We start from the raw sequence: 25632 nt of genomic DNA, 5'->3' as shown, positions 1-25632 counted from the left end.
TTTCTCCCCTGAAGTTGGATGTGTTTATCTCTTGGCTGTAGGCTCTGCACCATGGCCAAGAGAATTTACTTCCCTGCATTTTCAGTTCTCAACTGGACCTCTTGGTTCTAATCAAACCCTTCCAGAGTCAGGCTCTTATGTGCTTGCTCTCAGCATAATGGATCCCTGATCCACACACTCAAGTTTATAAGTTCAGCTTCTGTCTCCTCAGATTACTCTGGGATCTCATCCTATCCTCTCTCGCCACTAACTAGCCTGCCCACGACCACCTAACCCCATATTCCAACAGTGAGTGACCATTTAGGTAGGCATGATAGAAAAGAATGTGTTTTTTTTTTAATTCCTTTTTAAGAGGTATCAATGTTTCTTTGGTTAAAACATGAATATAATTATTTATATCTAAAGAACTTGACTAGAAACAAAGTGTATTTAGAGTTGTGTTTTCCATTGAGTCATCGTTGAACTATATTATGTAGAGAGGAGAATTTTCTTTCCCCTCAGACTCAGTAAGATTCCACGGGGTTCTCCATCAACCCAGGATGTGACATTCTGGTTCTTGGACCTCCAAAGAGTGATGTCACCGAGTCCCAGGGCATTAATCATCAGAGCATATGTAATGTTTTGCTGCTTTGCTCTGCTGAGCCAAGGAGATGATGCCTGTGAATTCATACTCCTCCACCCTCACTTTATTTCATCTCCTATCTCCTCTTTCTCTCTGAAGGCAGTTTTGCCTGCCACCAAATACTGTACCCCAACTGCCAAATTTTTAAATGCAAGTGGTGTTGTGCCTATTTACAGGAACATCTCATCACTTGAGCCAGTTCATCTTTCAGTGGGTACACATCTACTGGTAGTTCAGCTATGATTTTGGCTGCTGCTTTGTAAATACAAAAGTCACAGGGCTTCCCTGGTGGCGCAGTGGTTGAGAGTCCACCTGCCGATGCAGGGGACACGGGCTCATGCCCCAGTCTGGGAAGATCCCACATGCTGCGGAGCGGCTGGGCCCGTGAGCCATGGCCGCTGAGCCTGCACGTCTGGAGCCTGTGCTCCACCACGGGAGAGGCCACAACAGTGAGAGGCCCACATACCGCAAAAAAAAAAAAAAAAAAAAAAGTCACAAACAATTGCAAAATGCTAATTTAAAGTTGGAATGTCTATAGGTAGGCTCAGATGCATCTAGAGTCACTAAGTCTCTTTAGAAGTGTGGAGCTGTATTAGCCTGCGGTTTTACTCCATATCACATAAGTCCCTCTGTTCCCTCTTGGAATTCTTGTTGCTATTAACCTCTGATGTAAACCCTTCCACCATTGCTTCTACCTCTAGCATTCAATCATTCTTTTAGCAAATATAGAGAGAGCACCTACATTTCCTAATTACCTCATCTTCAAATAACATCACATTGGGTATTAGGGTTTCAATATATGAATTTGGAGGGGACACAAACATGCAGTCCATAACACAAGGCAAGCAAAGGGTCTTCTTGAGGCCAAGTGGGCCCCATTGGTGGAGAAACAATGTCAGACTCCAGAATCAGCAATCAATGGGGAGGCCTGAATACTCCATCCTGGGGCAGAGGTGTCATTAGGCATTAATTTTCTATTTTGTTTTGTTTTATTTTTTGTTTTCATTTGTACTGTTTACTGAGTGTTGGTTACTATGGGCTTAGAGTTGTTAATTCTTGGCCAGAAAAAATCTGAAGTATTGTAGTTGAAACCACCCTGGTTGGGGACAGGGAGACAGGTGCTTTGATTATCAGATCAACACCATTTACATCAGCAGTTCCTATGTAACCCTGCAAATATACTGATGCTTTGGCGCTGCTATAAAAGTTTTATTAGTAAAAAACCACATTTTTATGAAAATAATTTTTTACTTATTGTAAGAATACATAAAGTAAGAAAGAACACAAAAACAAATTTTAATTTTTACTCTCTGTGCTATGTGGATAGATAAAAAAGATTCTAGAGATTCCTTACTTCAAGGGGATGAAGTTAGAGCAAGTGTCAGATTGGTTCTAACCAGGTCACTGAAGAGGCACTTTCAGTGATGGAGGAAGAGGTATGGCCTGGGAAGCTAAGAATAGAAGGTGTATTTATCTATAGGCCATGGATTAATGGGGCTCTATTTCTTGTTTTGAAGAACTGTCAACCTCAATAGACTTCTTTTTTTTCCTCCAGCTTTACTGAGGTATAATTGACAAAGCTGTAAGATATTGAAATTGTAAAATGTGATGATTTGTTATATGTATACATCATGAAAGGATTCCCCACATTGAGTTAATTAACATATCCATCACCCCACAAGTTTACCTTTTTTGTGTGTGTGTGAGAACATTTAAGTTCTACACTCTTGCAAATTTCAATTGTACAATACAGTGTTATCAACTATAGTCTCAATGTTATACATTAGATCCTCAGACCTTAGTCATCTTATACTGAGTAGCCTTCTTGTTGAAGAACCACTAGTGCTAGAGGCATGTGATAAAAGGGTACTTAGAAGATATCAAAGAGAATCACTTCTACTTCTTTTTTCAGAATGTTGCCATAGATGGAGGCATGAAATGGAAGGAGAAATTGCCTGGAAAAGGGCTGTGGCTGACTGTTGTATTACATAAATCTTGTTTACTTTTTTTTTTGTTCTTGGCTTGGACCAGCTTTCAGAAGTCCCAGCTAAGTGTTGTCACAAAATCTTTATAGGTAAATTTTCCCCCTTCAAGAACTTCACATAGAGCAAATTAGGGATGCTTCATGCCCCTATACAATTCTATCCAATGTATCAGCAAGAGTTTTGAGTATTCAGTTTGTCCGGTCTACACTCCATATTCATTACAATTCACATACTCACATTTGTTCATATGCACTACACAGCAATGGAATCAGCCAGACTTTGTTTGTTATTTAGCCAATCTCGTGGTTTATTTAATCTCATCCCTGTTTATATCAAAAGGGATTTAAATGGCTAAATTTTAGTAAAATGCAACCATTTGGCTCTTGACATTTAGCATGATTTCTCTTTTCTTTAGAAAGTTTTACTTTTTGGGGAGAGGGTTCATTCATTGTGAGTATAGAGAATTTGCTTGCAGTTGAGAAGCTGGAATCATCTTTAAGTTAAAGAAAGGAAAATGGAGATAAAAAAATTTTTCTCAAATGCCAGAAATTTGAATGAGGTAAAACACCTAGTTCATAAAAAAAAAACATTAAGTACAGCCATCTTTAAGGAGCTGAAATAATATTTTATCTGTTTCTAAGATACTTAGATAAGTTAAACCAAACAGGAAACAACAGAAGTCCTTGAGTCAGAGAGGAACTGCTCATTACTCATGTGACTTAGCAAGCAGAGTGATGATGCCACTACCCTGAAATCTATGAAACTTAAGACAACTCATTGTCAATTATGAAATACTATGGTTATGCTCTCACACCATGTAATCTCATGGACAACTTCACCTTCTCCATTTCCTTTAGACAACTCCAGCCCTTCAGAACTAGATCATATTTTCACAAACTTTTTAGAACATGGGACACTTTGGGGAGGAAGAAGATGACTTACAACACTTCGTCTTTTGGGTGACCTACTCCATACTATGTATTGATAATTTGAATGGGAAAACTATATATGAGAACAAATGGAAAGATTGGTGTTCCTTTGAAATAGTTGAGATTATAATTGGGTTCTCAAAATACAGGGAGAAGCTAAACGTTAGATGCAAAATTGTTGTAAACACCTAGTCTCCTTGGCCTCCTATGGAAGGCAGTCATCTGTAATATACAGACAGCTTGTCACACCCAATGAAAACCATGAAGGGGAAGCAGAATGGGGAAGTGGGATGGAAAGTTTTAATTTAGTGGTCTTTTAACATGTTGGAAAATGTAAGTCAATGTGGTATTTGCAGAAGTTCTAACATTGTTATCAAAGTCATCTTATATTCTCTCTTGTAATTGCACCTAAGAATGCTGGTTCCTTTTTATCCTTTAATCTAAGGAGGAGAGAGAATGTCTTTCTTCCTAAAGCAACTGTCTGATTCTGCCACTTGGGACCCTGTGTCCACATGCCGTGCCAGTGCTCAGCCACTCAGGATATCTTATTTTTATTAATATTTATTGAGTGCTTGCTACTGTGTCAGGTACTTCTACAGCACTTTAATTTTCACAAAAACCATATGAGGTTGGTACTGTTTTTATATAGATGTGAAAACTGGGACACAGAGAGAAAATGCAGTGATTCCCAGCAGCTTGGTTGCCTCCTGTCCTCATGGGGTCCCTAGTACAGTCCTCATGGGGTACCAGCAGCACTTGTTTAGCTCTTTTCCTCTTTATTTCATCTTTATTTTACAAATTAAACTGTCTTTGAAGCTACAAAAGTAAGTGCATGTATAAGGTAAGGACTAAAACATACAAAGTGATAGGGAAACAAAAAAATGACTTCCATCCCTTACACCTAAGGACTACTCCATAGAGGCAACTATTATTAATTTTTTATGTATTTCAAAATTATCTATGCATAAATCAAGATATAAGCACATATATATACATATTCATTTTAGTTTTTGGATCTCTTAAGGTACTTGTGTCATACCTTGACATATTATAGTTATATGTGAACATATTTATTTCCCTGAATTGACTGTAAGCTCTCTGAGGTCATGCTATGTGTGCTGTCCTGGTTACCTATTGTTAAGTAACAAATAATCCCAAGATTTAGTGGCTTAAACTAAAGACAACATTTATTTTGCTCACAGATCTGCCATTTGGGCAGGGCTCACTAGGAAAATCTCACCTTTGCTGCACTCAGCATCAGCTGGGGTGGCTCAGAGGCTGGGGGCTAGAATTACCTGAAGTCTCAATTGTTCACATGTGTGGTGTTTGATGCTGGCTGTCAGTGAGACCTCAGATGAGGTGGCGGCTGGGACACCTACACGTGGTTTTTCCATGTAGCTGCTTGGCTTCCTCGAGTGTGGTGGTTGGGTTCCAAGCATCCCAAGAGAACTATGCAGAAGCTGTATTTTCTTTTATAACTTACCCTTGGATGCCACATAACATCATTGTTGCAGTATCCATGGGCTTACCCAGATTCAAGGGGAAAGAATGTATACCCTGCCTCTCAAAAATCACATTGTAAGTAGATTGTGTGGGATAAACTATATGGATGAGGCCATCTTTGGAAAATACAACTTGTTACAAGTATCTTTTTGTTTTAGATCCATCACTCTATTGTCCAGATGTTTATTTCCTATATTTGTATACAGTAGGTGCTCAATTAATGCCTAGGAGATAGAATTGTTGACTCCAGATTGGGAGGAGGCAGCTCGATAGAATTGTTGACTCCAGATTGGGAGGAGGCGGCTCTTTGCACTGCTCTGGGCTAACAAGGGAGGGGAGGTGGTGGCTCATGCTTGTGAATATGCTGTCCATTATCTCAAAAGGGTGTAAAATCTCACAAGGGACAATTGCTAGGGGTTACTAGAAAAGGTGCTTATGAAATGATTCCCTTGGGGTAACTAGTAGATGCCTTTGAGCTGTCTTCTTTGTCCAGGAGGTTTCTGAGAAGTGCCATTTTGATTGTAAAGGGGAAAGAGGGACCAGTTCTAGGCTCAGTTTCATGTGAGCAGGTGCACTGAAACTGTGCATCCTCTAGGAACCACGGTCAGCACGTAAAGCCCTGCCCCTTTCTAGTGAAGCTCACCTGCACTGCTCAAAAGTTTTGCATGTTTGGCAGTGGTTAAATTAGTATGAAGGTGAAACTATGGGTAGGAAATATGAGAGCCGAGTGTGAAGGATGTGTCTTATTTAGTCTTAGCCTTGGCGGGGGGATAAATATTATAGGTGCCTATCAGAGCACTGACAGTATCTATGTTGGCCTTCTGGTACTGAAACTAGTCTGTAACATCAGCTGAGGTCTGGTTTTGAAGAACACGTTTCTTGACCAAGCCAAGCAAAGTAAGCTGTGCAAAAGAGAGAGGTGGAGATAGGATGGATGCCCTTGTTTACAGAATTTGTTTCAGAACCCATTCCTGTTACGTGTTATTTTGTCTTCTTTGTTTCTCTCTCATCTCCTCTGAACTACCCTTCATCGTCTCACACTTGGTTTCTTCACTCAGCTCTCAACCTCCCCTGCTCACTGGAAATTGACATATTAGTTCTCTCTTGGTGTCACTTGAACTGACACCTAGCTCAGACCAACTTGGCCCCTAGGAATAATCTCTGACCCCCACCACATGCACATGTACAACTGTAATGCACATACTTGTGGTGTTCCCTCAGAGGAGTCTTAACTGGGGCATGCAAGCTCCAAGGGCTCTGCTCTTCTTCCCATTTTGGCTTCAATAGAGTTGGAGCAAGCAGTCATTAAGGTTCAGTGATGATGCAAGGGCTTAGAACCAGAGATACAATGGAAAAAAAGCTTGTACTCACAATTAAGTGTATTGGGAAAACTATCAGACAGACAAGGTCAGCGTCTTTGGCTAAATACGTCTGGCTACCTGTAGAAGCTTTCTGTCATGTTGCTTACTGAGAACTCCACCCAAGTGGATATTCTGAGTATTGCTTGACTCCATCCTCCCTTTAATTTAGTGCCAACAGGGGAGGTAAGGTGGTGGCTTATGCTTTATTATTATTTTTACCATTTAAACTACTTTAAACCATTGCTTTTGAATAGGTCATTAAAGGCCAACCTCCAGCTGCCTACCTATCGCTGACCAAGTTCTTCCCCTACTGATAAAATTATTTGGTAGAGTATAACCTCTTAGTTACCACTGGGGGTTGCCTGATATAGGAAGAGAAAGCAACTGAAACATGAATTTCACGACAGCCTCCTGATACTCAAGTCAGATTCTCTGATTGGACATTGGTCTAAAGGGATGGTCAGACACAATTATCTAGTCGAGTTCAAAGTGTACATTTAGTGTGGCTTTCAGAATTACTGTTTTTGGAAAGCTACAGGATCTTGACACTTGTTGACTTGCCATTGAAAATGGCTTCTGTAGTGTGGGATAAAGAGAGAATTAGATTTCCCAGTGTGATTTTAATTTTTGGACCTCAGAGGTTGAGCACAGTTTGCTGGATCTTGACTGGAGTGGTGGCAGTGAAATTCGGATCAAAAGATGGAGCAAAATCATTCGGTTCCTTGTCATCACGGTCCATCATCCTTCCTGTTCCCCAGGATGGTTCAGTCATCATCTCCCTCTATTGCTCCTCATATCCAGGAGGCACAAAATCCTATTGCTTATTCCTCTCCAGTGCTTCTGACTTCTACTCTTTCCCATTTTCCCCCACTGGCACTGATCTAGTTCAAACCTTTATTGCCTGTTTCTAAGATTATGGCATTAACTGAACTGGTCTTTAGCTTTCTCCCTTCAATTCTCTTATAATCCAATGCCAAGTCAATTTTCCTAAAATTCCTATTTAGTTAACTTATGCCTCTCCTCAAAAAATGAGTGATTCCCTTCGGCGTTCCCTGGCGGTCCAGTGGTTAGGACTCGGCGCTTTCATTGCTGTGACCCAGGGTTCAATCCTGGTTGGAGAACTAAGATCCCACAAGCCACGTGAAGAGGCCAAAAAAAAAAAAAGTGATTCCCCTTTGATTTTTTTTTTAAGTTTTATTTGAGTATAGTTGGTTTATAATGTTGTGTTAGTTTCAGGTGTACAGCAAAGAGAATCAGTTATACATATACATATATCTACTCTTTTTTAGATTATTTTCCCATATAGGCCATTACAGAGTATTGAGTAGAGTTCCCTGTGCTCTACAGTAGGTCCTTATTAGTTATCTATTTTATACATAGCAGTGTGTATATGTCAATCCCAATTTCCCAATTTATCCCTCCCCCCACCCCTTATCCCCTGGTAACCATAAGTTTGTTTTCTACATCTGTAACTCTATTTCTTCCCCTTTGATTGTTGAATCAAGTTCAAATTATTTGGTATAATAGACAAGGGGCCTTACCCATCCAGCCCTAATAAAGTGCATGGTAGTTATCCCTTACTAAGCATCCCACAGTCCTGAAACACCAGTCTCATTACCAATCTCTGATCAGTTCTCTCTCTGTGTTTTCTCTTAATGGCTCTCCTTAATAAGCTCATTCACATGGGAAATGTTGATTCTTTCCTGGCCACCACATCTAACTATTGGAATTATACTAATTCTTTAAATTTCTCTTTGTCCTTCAATGGCAACTCCTATGCCACCTCAAGAAGAAATTACTCTTTCTCTTCTGTCTTCTTGAAGTGCTTTGTATCATTTTCTGTCTTGTAAGCTATGGAAGTGGGCATGTTGATTTCTTACCAGACTGTAGGCTCATGCAGGGCTGAGATGAGGTTTTAATAACTTCAGCATTGCTTTTCCTTAGCTTAGAGCCAGGTAGGTAGTAGACCTTTTCTAAAATTTGTTGTTTTGAATCGAATTTTCACAGATTCTCTCTGAGTAAAAGTTACATCTAATTCAGACCATTAACTCCAGTTTTTCTGTATGTAAAGAGTGTAAAGCAAGGGGTGTGTAAAGAAATTGTATAATTGGTTTTGGTGTCTAATTACCATGATTATATTTGCTAAGCCAAAAATTTTTAATGTGATTTATTAAAGGATATCAAAGAGATATAATTGCCCAAGGACAATAGGATTGTTTCCTCAAAAATTGGATGTACAGTGGTTATTCTTATGTGTTAAAGCTTATCAACTCTAACAACTCTCGTAGACAGTAACTCCAATTATAAGTAATGCCAATGGTTGTTTACCCAATATGCTGACATGGGAAGTCTTTAAATACTTTGCTATATATGCCTTATGCCTTTGTTTTCTTCATCTGTTTTTAGAGGTGAGCTCTGTCTTGTGGTAGATTTATGAGAAGAGAGAACCTCCAACGTGTCTTTCCATCTTCAACTATACTAACAAGAGCCAACTGATGTGTAGGCTAGTATGAGAATTAGGGTCACAGAAAATTGCATATTAAAGTCTTAAAACTGCTATTTTTAAAGAAAAGCTCTTTCTTGTGATTTTTTGTTTCAAATCTTTTTTCTGTTATATTAAATGTTATAATGTTCAGAATTGATTCTCTTTGCACCTCAACAATATTTAGTTATCCTGTTTTCAGTTTTGAAGTGTGTCATTTTTCCATCATACCTTCAGGTAATACATACATATATATTTTCGTAATGTTATTCATAATGGATCTGATTTTCAATCCCCACTGCATATTCAACTATTTCTTTTGGGCACAGAGCTTCCTTTGAGGCCAGTCAGAGCTTTGTTCATAGATGAAATGTGTGGCAGGATGGGGGACGTTTCCCAACTTCCTTTCTCTCTGACTGTCTCATCATGTGTAACAATGTTTTCCATTCTTCTGTAGATAAGAATCTTTTTGTGAATTTTCTATATTTAACACCAACACCAAGTGCTGTTAAGCAACATCAGCCGTTCTCACCACACCCACTCAGATTAAAAGTGAGTTAAAGATAATTAGGTTAGTCTGGCAGGAAATGGGACCCCATAAACTGATAATTTTTTTTTTTTTTTTTTTTTTTGCTGTACGCGGGCCTCTCACTGCTGCGGCCTCTCCCGTTGCGGAGCACAGGCTCCGGACACACAGGCTCCGCGGCCATGGCTCGCGGGCCCAGCCGCTCCGCGGCATGTGGGATCTTCCGGGATCGGGGCACGAACCCGTGTCCCCTGCATCGGCAGGCGGACTCTCAACCACTGCGCCACCATGGAAGCCCTAAACTGATAATTTTTGATAGTATCTTTCAATCCTTGTAGATGCGAACAGCGTGTTCTCTTCTGCAAATGCTAGGAGACAGACAAAGGCAATTTCCTTTTTACCTCCTGTTTTTGTTTGTTTGTTTGTTGTCGTTTTATGTTTTTCTTTTAGAGAACAGGATATATTTTCTTTTTTCCACATTCTTGGTCATTTGCTTGATTTCTTAGGGCTAGATGGGTGCTTGATGACACTCACTTCTTACATGCTCAGTTCTTTTTTTTTTTGCAGCTGTGCCACACAGCATGCAGGATCTTAGTTTCCCGACCAGGGACTGAACCTGGGCCACGGCAGTGAAAGCACTGAATTGTAACCACTGGACCACGAAGGAAGTCCCACATGCTCAGTTCTTATATGTAGTCACTGGGTTTCATCCAACCCTCTTCCCCAGATGTCTTGTTTAACTTTGTAGAACTTAGGAAAAAGACACTTCACAAATTCCCTTGACAATACATGCTAATGTCAAATGGTCTTCTTTTCTGGAAAGTACCACCTCAAGTAATCATCTGAAGAGTAATAACCAGGTTGTTCTTATCGGGATATCTGAGGATGTCAGTCATGTCCTCTTTTAGATAATCAGAAGACTGATATCAAGTCATTTATCTATCATGCTTTATCCAAACCCTGTCATTAGGGTCTTAGCTTCTTCCTGATTTCTTCTCTGAATCACCTCCCAGATATCTGCAACCTATGAAAGACTAAAATTGGGGCTTTCTTCATTCTAAAGTTATTTTCCATATTGAAGTTTCTTCTACATGAAATAAACTCAGTGAAGGAAGTTTGCTTTTTCACCAACTAGTTCAGTTCCAACTCTTCTGGTTAAGAACCTCAAGGACCAGGAAGATATACTCCTGTGACAACTTTTAGTAAAAGGTCATTCTGAGTCTTTCAACTTAGTGTCTTTATATACATGGGATTGAACACTTGGGGATAGACAATATATCTTTTCTAAATATTCAGTTATAAATTTTTGGTAAACTGATCTAAAGGACCATCCCACCACCTCCTGCCCAGAGTAATTCTGTTTTGGAATTAATTTATTTCTTCTAACTTATTTAGAATAAGTTTCTATGTGTTCTTGAGCAAACTGAATACCCTGTTTCTACCTAAGTTTCTTTGTCTATAAATGAAGCAGAGGAACGGGATTATGTCAAGGATGTTTCATACTCCAATCATACTTGTTGATTTTGAGATTGTAGGTGAACTTCATTGTGGATAGAAAGGTGATATGAAGGGACAGTTGGACAAAAAGACATGAATTTTGAAGTTAAAAAAGAGTTTGGGAGTCAAATAGGATCATATTTCTCCTGCTGAGTCTTCACCGTAACTCAGGAAGAGTCTTCAACCTTCTCTTACCCTGCTGATTTTCTTTCTTCTTCTCCTTTTTTCCCCCTCCTCCTTCCCCTATGCTCTTCTTTCTTCTTCTTTCTTCCCATTTTATTCTTCCAGAGGAAAAAAGGCATACTTTTTCTAGGCAGCACACTTAGGTTGCTTTTGCAATGACTACCCCAAATTCTTATTCTTACGTAGACTGATATTGAACAAAAAGTCTGTGACAATGTCCACATGTGTTTTAACAACTTTATTATGTGTATATTAAATTAACGTTGCATCTCCTTAACTTTCCACCTGAGACAGAAAGGGCTCAGTGGATAGAATATTTATTAGAGAGTGAGATTCCTTATATCCATGATATTTTTCCTTCCCATGAAAAAAGGTAATGCTAATTCAGGGTGCATATTTTAGTACAATGGATTTTTTTTTGCTTTAACATATTAATTTTATTTTCTAATGAAATTCCAGTTACCATGATTGAATCTGTATTCTACCTCCTTTCCTTTCTACCTTAAATAATCAAGGACAAAAAAAGTCTTAGATTTATTTAAGTTAGAAGAATAAGTAAAAAGAAAAACAGTTTCATTTAGAGTTGTTTTATCTCGGACTTTTTTCCAGGTTTTTTTTGCTTTCCTATAATTATGTTTTAGTATTGAGAGTTATTTTTTGTCAAAGTATATTTCTAGCAATTTAGTATAATGTTGTAAATCAGTAAGAGTCTTTAAAAAATTTGTCCTGCCAAGACTATGAAATACATTCCTACATATTCATTTTTGAATTGATGGATGGATGACAGGCAGTAGGCAGCAGGATTGAGTACTAAACGATTCTTGTGTCAGGCTTCAGAAATCTTAGCAATCTGATCTGTAGCACATGAAAAAGAGTAGGAAAAGAGCAAAACCAGAAATATGTATGAGAATTTGGTCTAAAGTCAGAAAATAGCAACAAAGAATTATTTTTACTAGGAGGAATAGAAAGATAGTAAGTTTAGAGAGCTGGAACTTTCGATACCATTACAACAAAATGAACTGATTATTTTGTATTTTATTGAAAAATTACTTGTGCCATGTTGAAATTTTACAGATTAGTTGAAAGACCATAAAAATGATTGAAAATTTGGATTTATGAAAAAAGGTGAGAAAATGGCAAAGTGGGTTCTCATGATGATCTTCCCGTAAAAGGTAGTGTGGTTTGGCAGGAAGAGCATTGCTCTGTGAGGTAGGAGACCTTTGCCTTGTTCTACAGCTGTTGCCAATGACCCAAGTCGGTTTACCTCTTTGTCTTGAATTGTCCATATTAGTCAATGAGGGCATTGGTTAATTTTTAAGGTCTCTCCAGCTCAAACTTTATAATGGCTTCTTATCTACCAGAAATGTGGAACAAGAAGAAATGTACAGAGTGTATGGTGTTAACCTTGGTAAGAAAAAAAATACTGCATTTTTAAAGCTAGGGATTAAACATTCATAGAATTGGGGGAAATTTTATTTAATCTATGATGTTGGCATTTGGGTTCAATGTTTATCTTCTTTCCTTCCCTTTGTAAAGCCCATTGTGTCTTGCTTATCCTTAGCAGTTCAAATACCAGCTGTAAAAAAGAAAAAAAAAGAATGTAAATAGAAAAATTAATGCCAAGTACAATTTCTTCTGGGGAGTCTACTTGTTTCCTTCCAGCCTGCCCTATTTTTTTTCAAACCTGGTTTGCATGCCAGTTTTGTGTGTGTCTTTGCAAACTGTGTTAGAGTTTTGGCAAAAAAAAAAAAAAGTGGGGCTAAAAAAGGAAATAAAAAGAAAGGCTATCACAAAATTAAATAAAACTAACAGACTTTCAGTACTTAAAAGCAAAATAGCAGAACTGCATTCCTCTCCACACCTAAAACCTTCACAAGCCCATGGAATTGAGTAAATAACTAACTACTCCTCCCTTGGAGAATGACAAAGAGGGGTTCAGGGTTTGTTGAGCAAGGACTAGACAATCTTCAAAGTCCCATGCAGTCTAAAGTTTCCATGACATGATTCCTGCCTCTAGGGAAATCGCATTCCAAAAGTGGAGGAAAGGGGAAGTCACACTAGGGCAAGGCAGTTCACTTGAAAATGACAAAGGCTGTTTTACTTCCTAGTGTGTCCCTACCCAACCCCCCTACCCAGCATTGCGGATAAGTATACTCTTTTTCCTGGAGAGTTCACTAATTTAGGGGGTTTTTGTTTTCCAGTTGCTTGAAAGAGTGAGCCATGTTTCAAAAGCCAAACCATTAAGCAAAGGATAGGGAACAGCAAGCAACGGGTCCAGTGGAGAATGACAAATCAATATTGCTATGCACTTGTGAACTCTTTACTATTTAAGGGAATTTCTACCCTTTGAAAAATAAAGTCATTGGTTAGCAGTAATTGGAAAACAAATCAGTTAATTGTAGTGAACACCATTGCATGTTATCCCTGCATTTTATTTTATCTTCTTAAAGTTTCCTGGCTAATTCTTTTTTTAATTAAAAAAAATATTTATTTATTTTATTTGTAGGCTGCATTGGGTCTTCATTGCTGCTCGTGGGCTTTCTCTAATTGCGGCGAGCGGGGGCTACTCTTCGTTGCGGTGAGCGGGCTTCTCATTGCGGTGGCTTTTCTTGTTGTGGAGCACGGGCTCTAGGCGCGTGGGCTTCAGTAGTTGTGGCATGTGGGCTCAGTAGTTGTGGCTTGCGAGCTCTAGAACGCAGGCTCAGTAGTTGTGGCACACGGGCTTAGTTGCTCCACGGCATGTGGGATCTTCCTGGACCAGGACTCGAACCCGTGTCCCCTGCATTGGCAGGCGGATTCTTAACCACTGCACCACGAAGGAAGTCCCTATCCTTGCATTTTAGAAAGAATATTTCAAAAACATCTATTTTGAAAAATCTACTTTAAAAGCTAGTTAGGGGCTTCCCTGGTGGCACAGTGGTTGAGAGTCCGCCTGCCGATGCAGGGGACACGGGTTTGTGCCCCGGTCCGGGAGGATCCCACATGCTGCGGAGCGGCTGGGCCCGTGAGCCATGGCTGCTGAGCCTGCACGTCCAGAGCCTGTGCTCCGCAACAGGAGAGGCCACAACAGTGAGAGGCCCGCGCACCGCAAAAAAAAAAAAAAAAAAAAAAAAGCTGGTTAGTAAATTGACTCTCAAAGCTAGGGAAAGATGGGAGTCAGTAGCCTGGCAAAAAAACACCTTACAACCCTTGGTTCTGGGAGTGAACTCTTGAGTCTGTTTTCTGGAGTCAAGAGGGAAGGAAACATTCCCTATTTGGTTCTGTATCGGTATGTAATATGTACAGAATTTTTGCCAGGTGTGTAAGACAAAATATGTGACACAAACACACTTGGCCCTTACGGTAGGTATTATTTAGGGAGAGGAAATGCAGCAGCATGAGAAAGACTAGGAAATGTTAGCAACCTTCTTACCAGGGAGGGGAAGTACATCTTATACACCTATGGTGGCATTGAATATCACATCATGGATAGGAGTGACAGATCGATACAATCTGGCTTTTCCTTCATTCAGTTTTTTAGCTTGTAGCTGGAAGCCAGGATTATATTTTCCTCTCTTTGTTCCTCCCTCCAAGCAGTTGCTATGCTTTCCTTCCGTTGCTCAGCCATGTTCAATGTGTTTCTTTGAGGTCCTACTGAGAATTTTAAACAGTCCTGGCCAGTAATTACTGTCTCTCTCCAGATGCATCTCTTACACAGACTTCATTTTTATTCCTCTCCAGTCTTATGGAGAAGGGTGGTGCTGAAATTCTCTGTGTTACAGAGCTTATCTGCTGAAGTCATACCACTAGGGAGAAAGACATAAAGTGCTTCCTTTTCTCTTCCTGCAAAATGGCATTATTTTTCCTTGCTTCTCTCTTTCCTGTAAAATGGTGATGATACATTTTTCCTGACACCGCTAATACAAAATACAGGTATTTTGTAGATTACTTACACCCTGGTTTCCCCCCCTCTCTGATTCTGAAACTAATGTTTTATAATTTCCACTTTGCACTTGTTCTGCTTAGTCTAAAAAACAAAAATTGGTTGGGACAATGGCTATTTCACCTTTTAGTGCATTCTAAACATGTCTGGTGTGTTCCTCTACCATGCTTCTGAGTGTCCCACCGAGTGAGCATGCGAAATAGCTTGAAATAAAATTCTTAATTTCAGTAATTTTTATTCGGTCTGGCTCCCTCCGTGTCATCTCAGAAACCGCCATGTGACATCTAATCAACGAAATTACCTGTTCCAAAAATCTACTTATTTGACATATGTTAATCCAATTTTTACTAAACCAAGATGTTCAAGTCTATGAGCGTCACAAATAGATATAAATTGGGGTTCCTGTCCTAATAGGAGAATGGCCATGCAAATAAATAACTGGGTTATATGGTGATGTACCAAGGGTTATGTGAATGGGGCAGATACTAAATTTTATGGGAGTTCAGTAGTGGTAATGAGATATTTTGGCTGCTGTCAAAAGGGAATACTTCACAGGGGAGGTGGAATTTGAACTCAGCTCTTAATAGCAGAGGGGATTTCAATGAATAGAAGGGAGTTTTAGGAAGAGAGAATAGTTTAAAAAAAGATGCAGAGGTATGACAATGCTAGGTATGTTCTCAGGAGGAAGGCTATTATATCTTGGCACCTGTAAGTCAATTCATTTAGATTAAAACTTAAGACTGGAACCTTAGGTAAGAATTAGACGGTGGGTAACTTTTAATGCACAGCTAAGAAGTCTAAACTTAATTCAGTAGGCATGGGGTAGGACATGATTAGATAGTAATAGTTAGGTTTGGGAGACTCTGTATTGGGAGACCCGTTGCCTGCTATTATATGTGTTGAGGACTGAACCCAGGGCCTCAGCTTGGAAGCAACAGGTGGTCATGGAAAGGAGGAGACAGATGTTAGACATTCTAGAGGCAGAAGTGACAAAACGTGAGGTCCAATCAATAGAAAAAGAAAAGTCTGAGATAAATGAGATGCTAGACTGTGTTCTGCTCTACAGGACTGACTGGGTGAGTCTAGTTTAATGTGTGTACATCTTGGGGTATGGAGGGGAATATGTATTGGGAGAAAAGAGCCCTGACTGCACTTCTTCATGTTGTTGCACCTCTACTTTACCCTTTACATTTCTGAAATTAAGTTGCTTCTTACCATCTATGGGCACATTTAATGTGAAAGTTTTCCTTGAAAGGTTGTTAGTAAATCAATGGTGAATACTGCAATTGATGGCAACTTATCATAATAGAAATAAAGTTTAAAATATATATTATTACTGTATTGAATTTTCCTTTCAAACTGCCAAATTATTTCTTTCTCATTATAATTAAGCCAAACTACCCAGTAAATATAATTTACATTAAGTATTAAGCACACAGTAAATATTATTCATCAAATACCTACATTGCCCAAAGAAAAGGATCACTAGGAGAATAAATCAACTGCCAGAGCTTTGGGGAGATTATGGATGTATTCATCAAATGCGTACCGAGCAGCTCTTATGAGAAAGTCACTCTTCTAAGGGCAGGAAGGATACAAAGATGAATGAGAAAGAATCCCTGTCTTGGGGTAGGAATGGGGGGCTTACAAGTTATTACAGAAGAAAGGCAGGTGCACAAAATTTTCACAGGGCAAAGTGTAATTTATCATAAGAGAGGTCCTTTAGATGTACTTTGGATGCTCTGGGGAGGTGATGCTCATATCTGCTTGGGGATCTCAGACAAGGCTTCATGAAGGATGTAGCATTTAAACTTGGCCTGGGAGAATGGGTAGGATTTCTACAGACAGAGGTGAAGTAAGTGAATCCAGGTAAACCATGTGTTATGAACAAAGGTTAAGTTGGAAAGAACCATGCATATTCAGGGAGCACAGCAGTCCAGGGTAGTTGCAGGGAAAAGTGTGAATAATAATAATAACGATGATTACAGGAAACATTTATTGAGCAGTTACTATGTGCTAGGTCCTGTTACACTTTATTTGGTGATATGTAGAATGATTGATCCCATTTTATAGCTGAGGACAGTGAGACCAGGTCAGTTAATTAACTTGCCCAGGGGTCTAAGAGCTCAAGCTGAACCACTTGGCCTCATTCCTTTCATAAGCAGTGTGCTTGTAAGGGCACACACAGGAATATACAGCTGTGAAAGAATGCTGGACACAGGTTAGGGAAGGTGCTGCAAACTATGTGATGGAGTCTGAAGTTTACTCTGCAGCTAATGTTATGGCATTCTCTGGATTTGGAACACTCTGCCACCCCCCTTTTGGTATGTGTAATAGAATCAGTGTGTGTAATAGAATCAATGTGTGTAATGGTCCTTAGAAATACGGTACCAGAGGAGGGTAGGTTGTGTGTCAAATTCTAGCAGCCTCCAGGGAACACTTAAAACCCTTAAATTGTTATAGGACTTTACATTCTCAAAGATCTTTTTCACTTCCTATGTCATTTATTTTGATCCTTAGATTGATGTGGCATTTCTCCCTGCATTAAGTATATGGGGAAACATACCCTACATTGGGACTAACTTTGCCTAAGCAAGCCCCAGGGCTGATAGATGGTGGAGCTAGAGAAGGAAGCAAGATCTTCTGGAGCTTAGATCATTGCTACTGCCTTTTCCTCAGACCTCTTTTCCTTTTACTGGTTTTACATCAACAATCCCCTCTTTACATTCAGAGGTGTAAATGGGTCTACATACTGTAATTGATGGGTTTGCTCAACACTGGAAATAAGTTCTCCTAAGTAAAAGATAGTATCCTTGCCCAACAAGAAAAATGGACCAGTTTCTGGCTGACACAGGCAGGACCACATAGTCAGGTGCTTGGTCAGGAGACAGTAACTTCTGTACTTTTCCACTGATGAGGAGGGAGCTGTCCTAGCTGCTGCCTCTTGAAACAGTGTCAGGATTTCATGGAAAATTCTGCAGACTGCTCTTTTGGGAACTAGGCCAGCTGTCCAACTATCTTAGGTTAAATCATTCATTTCACAACCTTTCTGACCCCGACCCTGCAGCTTCTTAGTGAAATAGAAAGTCCACAGTGCTTGGCTAAAGAGAAGGTGTCACTATTTCTGAATTCAGCACAATTCTTTGTCATATATTTTTATATTAAATTTCAATACTGGTTATTTCAAAGAACTTTCACTGTGTTTTGAGTTAATATCCTGGCCAATGAGGTGCTGAGCAATCATCTGTCTGTTCTTGAGATTGACAGCACATTGCACTTCTAATATTGTCATAATATCTCTAAATGTAAGGAAGAATAGAGAGTGTATGTGTTTCCTAGCATATGAATTTCCTAGTTATCATGACAAATTATCACAAATTTAGTGCCTTAAAACAACAGACTTTTTTCCCTCACAGTTGCAGAGGCTAGAAGTCTGAAATCAAGCTGTCATAGGGCCATGTTCCATCTAAGACTCTGAGTAGAATACTTCCTTGCCTCTTCCCGGTTTCTGGTGGTGACCGTTGATAGTTGGTGTTCCTTAGTTTACAACTGTAAAGCCTACAATCCAAACTCTGCCTCTGACATCATGTTGTGTTCTTCCTGTGTGTCTGTTTTTACCATGGCATTTTTCTCTTCTTATAAGGACACCAGTCATATCAGATTAGGGCCACCCTAAGACCCCATCTTAACCTGATGACATCTGCAAAGACCCTATTTCTAAAATGAGTCACACTCACAGATACCAAGGGTTAGGACTTCAACATATCATTTGGGGAGATAGAATTTAACCTATAAGATAGTAAGCAATAATTGGCACTCTTCCTTTTTATTATGGTTAATTCTATACAGATAATAACATTTTATCTAGATTGTAAAATTCTTAGGGGTGTGAGTTGAACTATAGTAGAGGGAGTACTGTTTTGTTCTTTGGTAAATTCATAGTGGCTGTTAGAATCACTGTTTTAATTGCTATCACACTGAGACATTTTTTTCTCTATCTTTCCTACCAAATTCTGATCTCCATGAGGGCAGGGGTCATACCTGGCTCATCCGTACAGTGTTAGCACAATTTGGGGAAGGCAGTTTTGCATAGTGGTTAACCTTTTCATTGGAAATGGGTGATGTGGATTCTAATCCCAGCTATCCTAGGTGTCAGCTGTGTAATGTTAGGCAGGTGTTTAAGCCTCAGTATCCTCATCTGGAAAAGAATGAGAAATATAATACTATTCTCATTGTTTTATGGGATTAAACTCTTTAGCACATTGCCTAGCTGTTACTATGACTATATTCTCAATAAATTTTTGTAGAATTGAGTTGAAGGAGACCAAGTAGTCCAGCCATAGTTCTGCCATTAAATTACTGTGTCTCTTTGGCAAGACTTACATTTTGTAGGCGTTATTTTTTTAATCTGAAAATTAAGGGAGTTAGATGACATGGCTCTGAGGTTCCTTCCAGTCTAACATTCTGTAAGTTCAGCTGGTATCTTCTGATGACTTCAAGAATATATATATAGTTTCAGTTCTATATATAGTTGATTCTATTCTAACAAACACTGTGATTACCAAAGAAAGGTGTATTCTTAGTGGTTTATCTCCTGTACTTACTACCTTGTGCTATATTTGTTTGGCTTTATTATTTTAACTCAATAAAGTTAAAAAATATCTACCGATGCCCACTGTTAGTCTCTGTGTTAGGTTATACATAGAAATGACTACTATACTATTCTTCCCTGTGTTACATTTGAATATCAAAGAAGTTGAGATTGCATATCGTTTTCTGAAATTGTAATTAGACAGGGATAGAAAGAAAATAGGGGATTCTGATGTTCTAAGAAGTTACCTTAATGCTCTTCTGTACTTCCTTCTGGTGCACACACATTTTCCGCTACCCGCCCCTGCCACCTTTCTAGGCTCTGAAAACCAAAACGGGGAAGGTGACGATCATTCCATTAAGCTGCTTCCTGCTGGCCCTTCTCTGCGGATTCTCTTGCTATTGTCAAAGGCAAGTCCCCACCAGGTGGCCAATCCAGGCAGCTCTGGGGGATGAGCAGATTGGAGGGGTGTCTACTTAGAGAACTCCATGGCGAAAGCTCTCTTTGGAGCTGTTCCATTTGGATGCAGCCTGTTTAACACCTTTATCCATTCAGTTAGGAATATTTGGGGCCTCTCTAGTAGATAGCATTTGAGCTGAGATTTGAAGAGAGAGACTGAGAAAGAGAGAGAGAAAACAAGACAAATGAAGACTGGTGGGGAGAGCAGTGATCCGGGCAGAAGGAAGAGTCAGTACAAAAGCCCTGAGGAGAAACTGCTTCTGTTGGAGGGTTAGAAGGAAGGCCAGTGTGACCAGGATGTGGTCTGATATGACGCCATAGGCTCTACTAGAACATACGTGACCTTAAATGACAGGCTAAAAAGTTTGGATTTTATTCAAAGGCCAGGGGGAATTTACCTATGTCTCAAGTAAGTATTTTGTTGTTCCAAGTATTACACAAAATTCCAGTCCCCAACAGGTTTCTTGCTTTCTAAGAAGCTACTTTCTAAAGCACTAAAGCCCTTCTCAGTTCTGTGGGGTGGCTCTGCCCACCCCCATTGAGCAAGTTATGTAAAAGCTGGACTCTGAGTGTGACGCAGGGTGTTAGTTAAAGGAAGAGGAAGGAGCACTGTCACCTGTTTACCCTGAATTTTGATAAAAGATTTCGATTTTGAAATGGAACTGTGTGTATGCGGTGGGGAAAGGTGGAGGTAATAATGACTAATGCGAACTCTTAGGCAGTTGATAACTGCCATTTGAGAACGGCAGATTTCAACAGGACAAACCAATGCCCTTTGCTTCCATAAGAATTAGCGGCGTGATTGCATTACTCTCCTTTACTGTACTATTTCGTGGAGACTTCAGCAGTCCTTTTTGAGGAGGAATTTTGCTTGATTGGAAGAAAATGATAAAGAAATATGAAAGAATTACCTTAAAAATCCCATTAAGCAAAATAAAATTTTAGCCTATAAACAAATGGCAAACATTCAGTAGATAGACTAATAATTCTTATCAGTAAGCATAAACGGTATGAGGATCTAGAAAATCATAAGGTATTCTCAGCAAAATGTGATTGGCTTTTAAAAATTCTCTGTGAGTTATTAATATTTTAAAAGTTGACCAACTAATATAAGAATGCATACGTATTTAAAAAGGTTCAAACCATATATATAATAGAACAAAATTTGAAAGTCTTCCTTCACAAACCTTCCCACTTTCTCCCTCAACTCGTTCTCCAGAGGTAACCACTGTTAACAGATTAGTATATACAGATCTTCCTCGACTTACAATGGGTTTACATCCAGACAGACTGAAAATATTGTAAGTTGAAAATGCATTTGATACATCTAGCCTACCGGACATCATAGCTGAGCCCAGCCTACCTTAAATGTGCTCAGAACAGTTTCATTAGCCTATAGTTGGACAAAATCATTTAACACAAAGTCTATTTTATAATAAAGTGCTGAATATCTCATGTAATTTATTGAATACTGTACTGAAAAACAGAATGGTTGTAAAGTCTATCGTTTGTTTACCCTCGTGATCAGGTGGTTGACTGGCAGCGACGGCTCGCTGCCCTGCCCAGCATCATGAGTATCATCCCCCAAGTTGCTAGCCTGAAAAAAGATCAAAATTCATTAATTCAAAGTATGGTTTCTACTGAATGCCACTTTCACACCAAGGTAAATGTGGAAAATCCTAAGTCAGACCATCTTACGTGGGGAACCATCCATATTATGTAGTCTTTTTTATGTCTGTATGTGTCACTGTACATATAGATACATGCTCTTTCTTTAAGAAAAAAGAATAAATGGGAACATATCGTGCACATTGTTCTATCTTTTCCCCTACTTTATCTGTCTTAAAAATCTTTATGCACGTAATTGTTTATTTAATACTTCCCAGTGGGTGCCAAGCATTCCATTGAATTAAATTATCATAAGTTATGTAGCTACTTCTCAACTGATATACATTTAAAACTTCAATTTTTCACAATTTCAAACAATGTCACAAGAAACATACTTGTTTTCTGCACATGTAAGAGTACTTCTGTCAGATAAATTCTTTTTTTTTTTTTTTTTTTTTTTTTGCGGTATGCGGGCCTCTCACTGTTGTGGCCTCCCCCGTTGCGGAGCACAGGCTCCGGACGCGCAGGCTCCGGACGCACAGGCTCAGCGGCCATAGCTCACGGGCCCAGCCGCTCCGCGGCATGTGGGATCCTCCCAGACCGGGGCACGAACCCGTATCCCCTGCATCGGCAGGCGGACTCTCAACCACTTGCGCCACCAGGGAGGCCCCTATCAGATAAATTCTTAAAAGTAGAATTCCTGGAATGCATTTCAAAAATTCAATACTGTCAAATTACCCCACTAATAAAGTTTTATTGATTTATATTCCTACAAAGTGCTAAAAGCCCATTTACTTGTAACTTCACCAATACTGGATATCGCCAATTTTTATTTTTTGTTCATTTTTTGGTGAGCAACAGTTAGTATCTAACTGTTGTTTCAAGTTTTACTTTCCTGATTACTAGTAAGTTTGAACATCCTTTAATAAGTATATTGATGATTTGAGCTTTCTCTGTAAATTATCTGTTCAGAGCCTTTAATCATCTAAAAATACTTTTCTTCAAAGAATAAAGTATTCCTTATGTATTATGGCCTTTAATCAATTATGTATCACAAATAATTTCTTGTTGTCATTTAGCTTTAGCCTATGTATATTATAGCTTCCATTGAACGGAAGTTTTTTTTTTTTTGAATGGAAGTTATTAATATTTATGTTACTAATGCTCTCTGGACTTCTCTGTATTGTTAGGAAAACCATTCCTAATCTAATCTTACTAAAATACTCTATATTTTTGCTATTAGTTTGAATATTTAAAATTATTTTTATACTTAACTCCTTAAGCCATCTGGAATTTATTATTATAATGTAATAAAAGACTATAACTTAATTGTTTCCACACAGGTACCAACCCATTTATTGAAGGGGTTATTCTTTTCCTAATGAGTTAAAATAAGTTAATGATATAGTAAATTTCTGAATATTCATGGATATGTTTTGGGATTCTCTATTCATTGACAATATTTGATTTGTCAGTATTCTTTTCATTGACCTATTCTATTTGACCATACAATCCTAACTCTTGTAATATTTTCTGATACCCAAGTAGGGTAATCTTCTCAATGCTCATCCTTACCTCTATCCCCTACCATTATTATTTTCAAATTTTTCTTAGCTCATCTTGTGCGCTTTCTCTTTCAGATGAGTGTAAGAATGTATGTCAAATTTTATAAACAAGCAAGCAAACAAGCAAAACCTGTGTGGATTTTGAATTCAGTACATTGAATATTTTAGAAAATTTGGGAATAATAGACATCTTTACAAGAAGGACTCTTCTCATATGGGAACATGGTATTTTTTCCCTTACTTTGGACCTTATAATGTTCTTCATAAAATCTTAAAAATGCTTGCTAAGTTCATTCCTGTTTTATGAATTTTTGGCTATTTTGATAGTATTTCTTTCCTCCGATATTACCAGTTCATATCATCCACTGCTGCTGTATGAGAAATTTATTTAATTTCTCATTATTTAATTTCTCATCTCTCTTTGAATCTTACATCTAGGAAAACTATCCTATTAAGTCTGTTCTTTAGTGGATTGTCTTGGATATTCTAGTTATGCAACCATATCACCAACAAACCTTATAATTTTGTCTCTTTCTTTACAAATTCTATACCTCCTATCTGTGATATGAACTACAACAGTGATCAGTGGTGAGGGCTATTGTCATCTCTGCTTTCCTTCTCACTGTAATGGAAACACATTTCAACATTGAAGATGATATTTTGTGGGTGTTTCTGGTAGATACCTTTCATTATGTTAAGAAAGTTTTCCTTCTATTCCTCATTTATTTAGGATTTTTCAAAGCAAAGACGAATCACTATACTGTCGGTGTCTATTGCATTGAATTTCTTCTTTCATCCAGAGATTTAGTGACTTCTGTTAGTATTTTATATCCTAAAGTTGAAGTATCCTTGTATTCCTGGGGTACATCCTACTTCGTTGTGAGGTATTATTTTTAATACACTATTGGACTCAGTTTGATATTTTAATTGTATCAGAATTAATAAGTGAAATTAGCTTAATTAGCTTAATTTCTTCCCTCCTTTCCTTCCTTCCTTCCTTCCTTCCTTCACTCCTTCCTTCCTTCCTTTTTTTCCCTCTATATATAGTTTAGGATCAGATTAATTAGCTTTAGAGAATGCATCTTGTTTTCTGCTCTGGGACTATTAATATAAGATTTGTATTTATCTTGAAAATTTGGTATAGCACTGATAAAGTAACCTGGATCTAATCTCATGAGTTTTTGACTACTTTGACTACTGTAAAAGATTCTGTCCACATCTTTCAGATCACTCTTATAGAAGACTATAGCACTTTGGAATATGGGTTAATAGCACAAAAATTTTCTGCCAGTTTAGTTTTTCTTCTTTGATGTTTTAGAACAATATTGCTGAATTCATTTTGTTAAATATCTACTGCTCTACCCTTTTCTTTTTCTTAACAAACATTTACTGAACACCTGTAGATATAGGACATGAGTGTAAATTTAAAGATAAGAGATGGGCCTTGTGCTCAAGGTAATTAGAGGAAATTAGACAGTGTAGAAACAGACTTGTGTACAATTAACTATAGTCTAACAATAATATATTAAGTCTTAAAAGAATGATCTGAAAAAAGTGATATGAGAGTGAAGGCAGATACCATGTCCTGCCCTCCATCTGCAGCACACAGTGGAGTATTGCTCCAGGACTTTGCTTCAGACGTGTAAGATCCCCCATCCATTAAACCACTGATGTCTCTAAAAAAAAGTGATATGACATTTCAGAGATAAAATTAGGTAAAAACTTGAAATTCTTTATTTTACTTTTACTTTTAATTTTATTTTATGGACAATGAGGGACTCCTGAAATCTTCTGAGCAGGTAGATAGCTTGATCTGGTTTCATTTTATTATAAAATAAACGGGATGATGAAGGAAAAGACAGCTTCAGGCTCCTGAAATCATTTGAGTAGGTAGATAGCTTGATCTGGCTTCATTTTATTATAAAATAAAGGGGATGATGAAGGGGAAGACAGCTTCAAGCTACTATATTTGTCCTAAGGTAAATTCTATAGAAAAGAGAAGTTATAAATAGTAGAAGACCTTTGTAAATCAAGGTTTGATGGTTGAAGTCACATTTGTATGGAAAGATTAGTTTTTCCCCACATTTTGTCACAAAGGATACTTTTGATCAGGGGTGTTATTAAAAATATTTAATAACTAGTATGACACAGGTCCTGACAATCAGAACAGGGAACTGACTAATCAAAATAGAGCAAGTCATAAATATGTAATTAACAAGTGTGACCATACCGGTATGTACTGGCTGAATGTCAAACTTGCCTTTGACTCCAATTTTACAGCCATGGATCTCATGATTTGAAATATTCTACTTGTTAAACACATTTCATAAATTAAGTAAAAAGATAATTTATTTTCCAATTTCTTAATTTAATAATAGATTTCTATAATTTATATTAGC

This window comes from Mesoplodon densirostris, chromosome 8, assembly GCF_025265405.1.
Source record: "Mesoplodon densirostris isolate mMesDen1 chromosome 8, mMesDen1 primary haplotype, whole genome shotgun sequence".
NCBI classification, from domain to species: Eukaryota; Metazoa; Chordata; class Mammalia; order Artiodactyla; family Ziphiidae; genus Mesoplodon; species Mesoplodon densirostris.
This window is presented reverse-complemented; position numbering follows the sequence as displayed.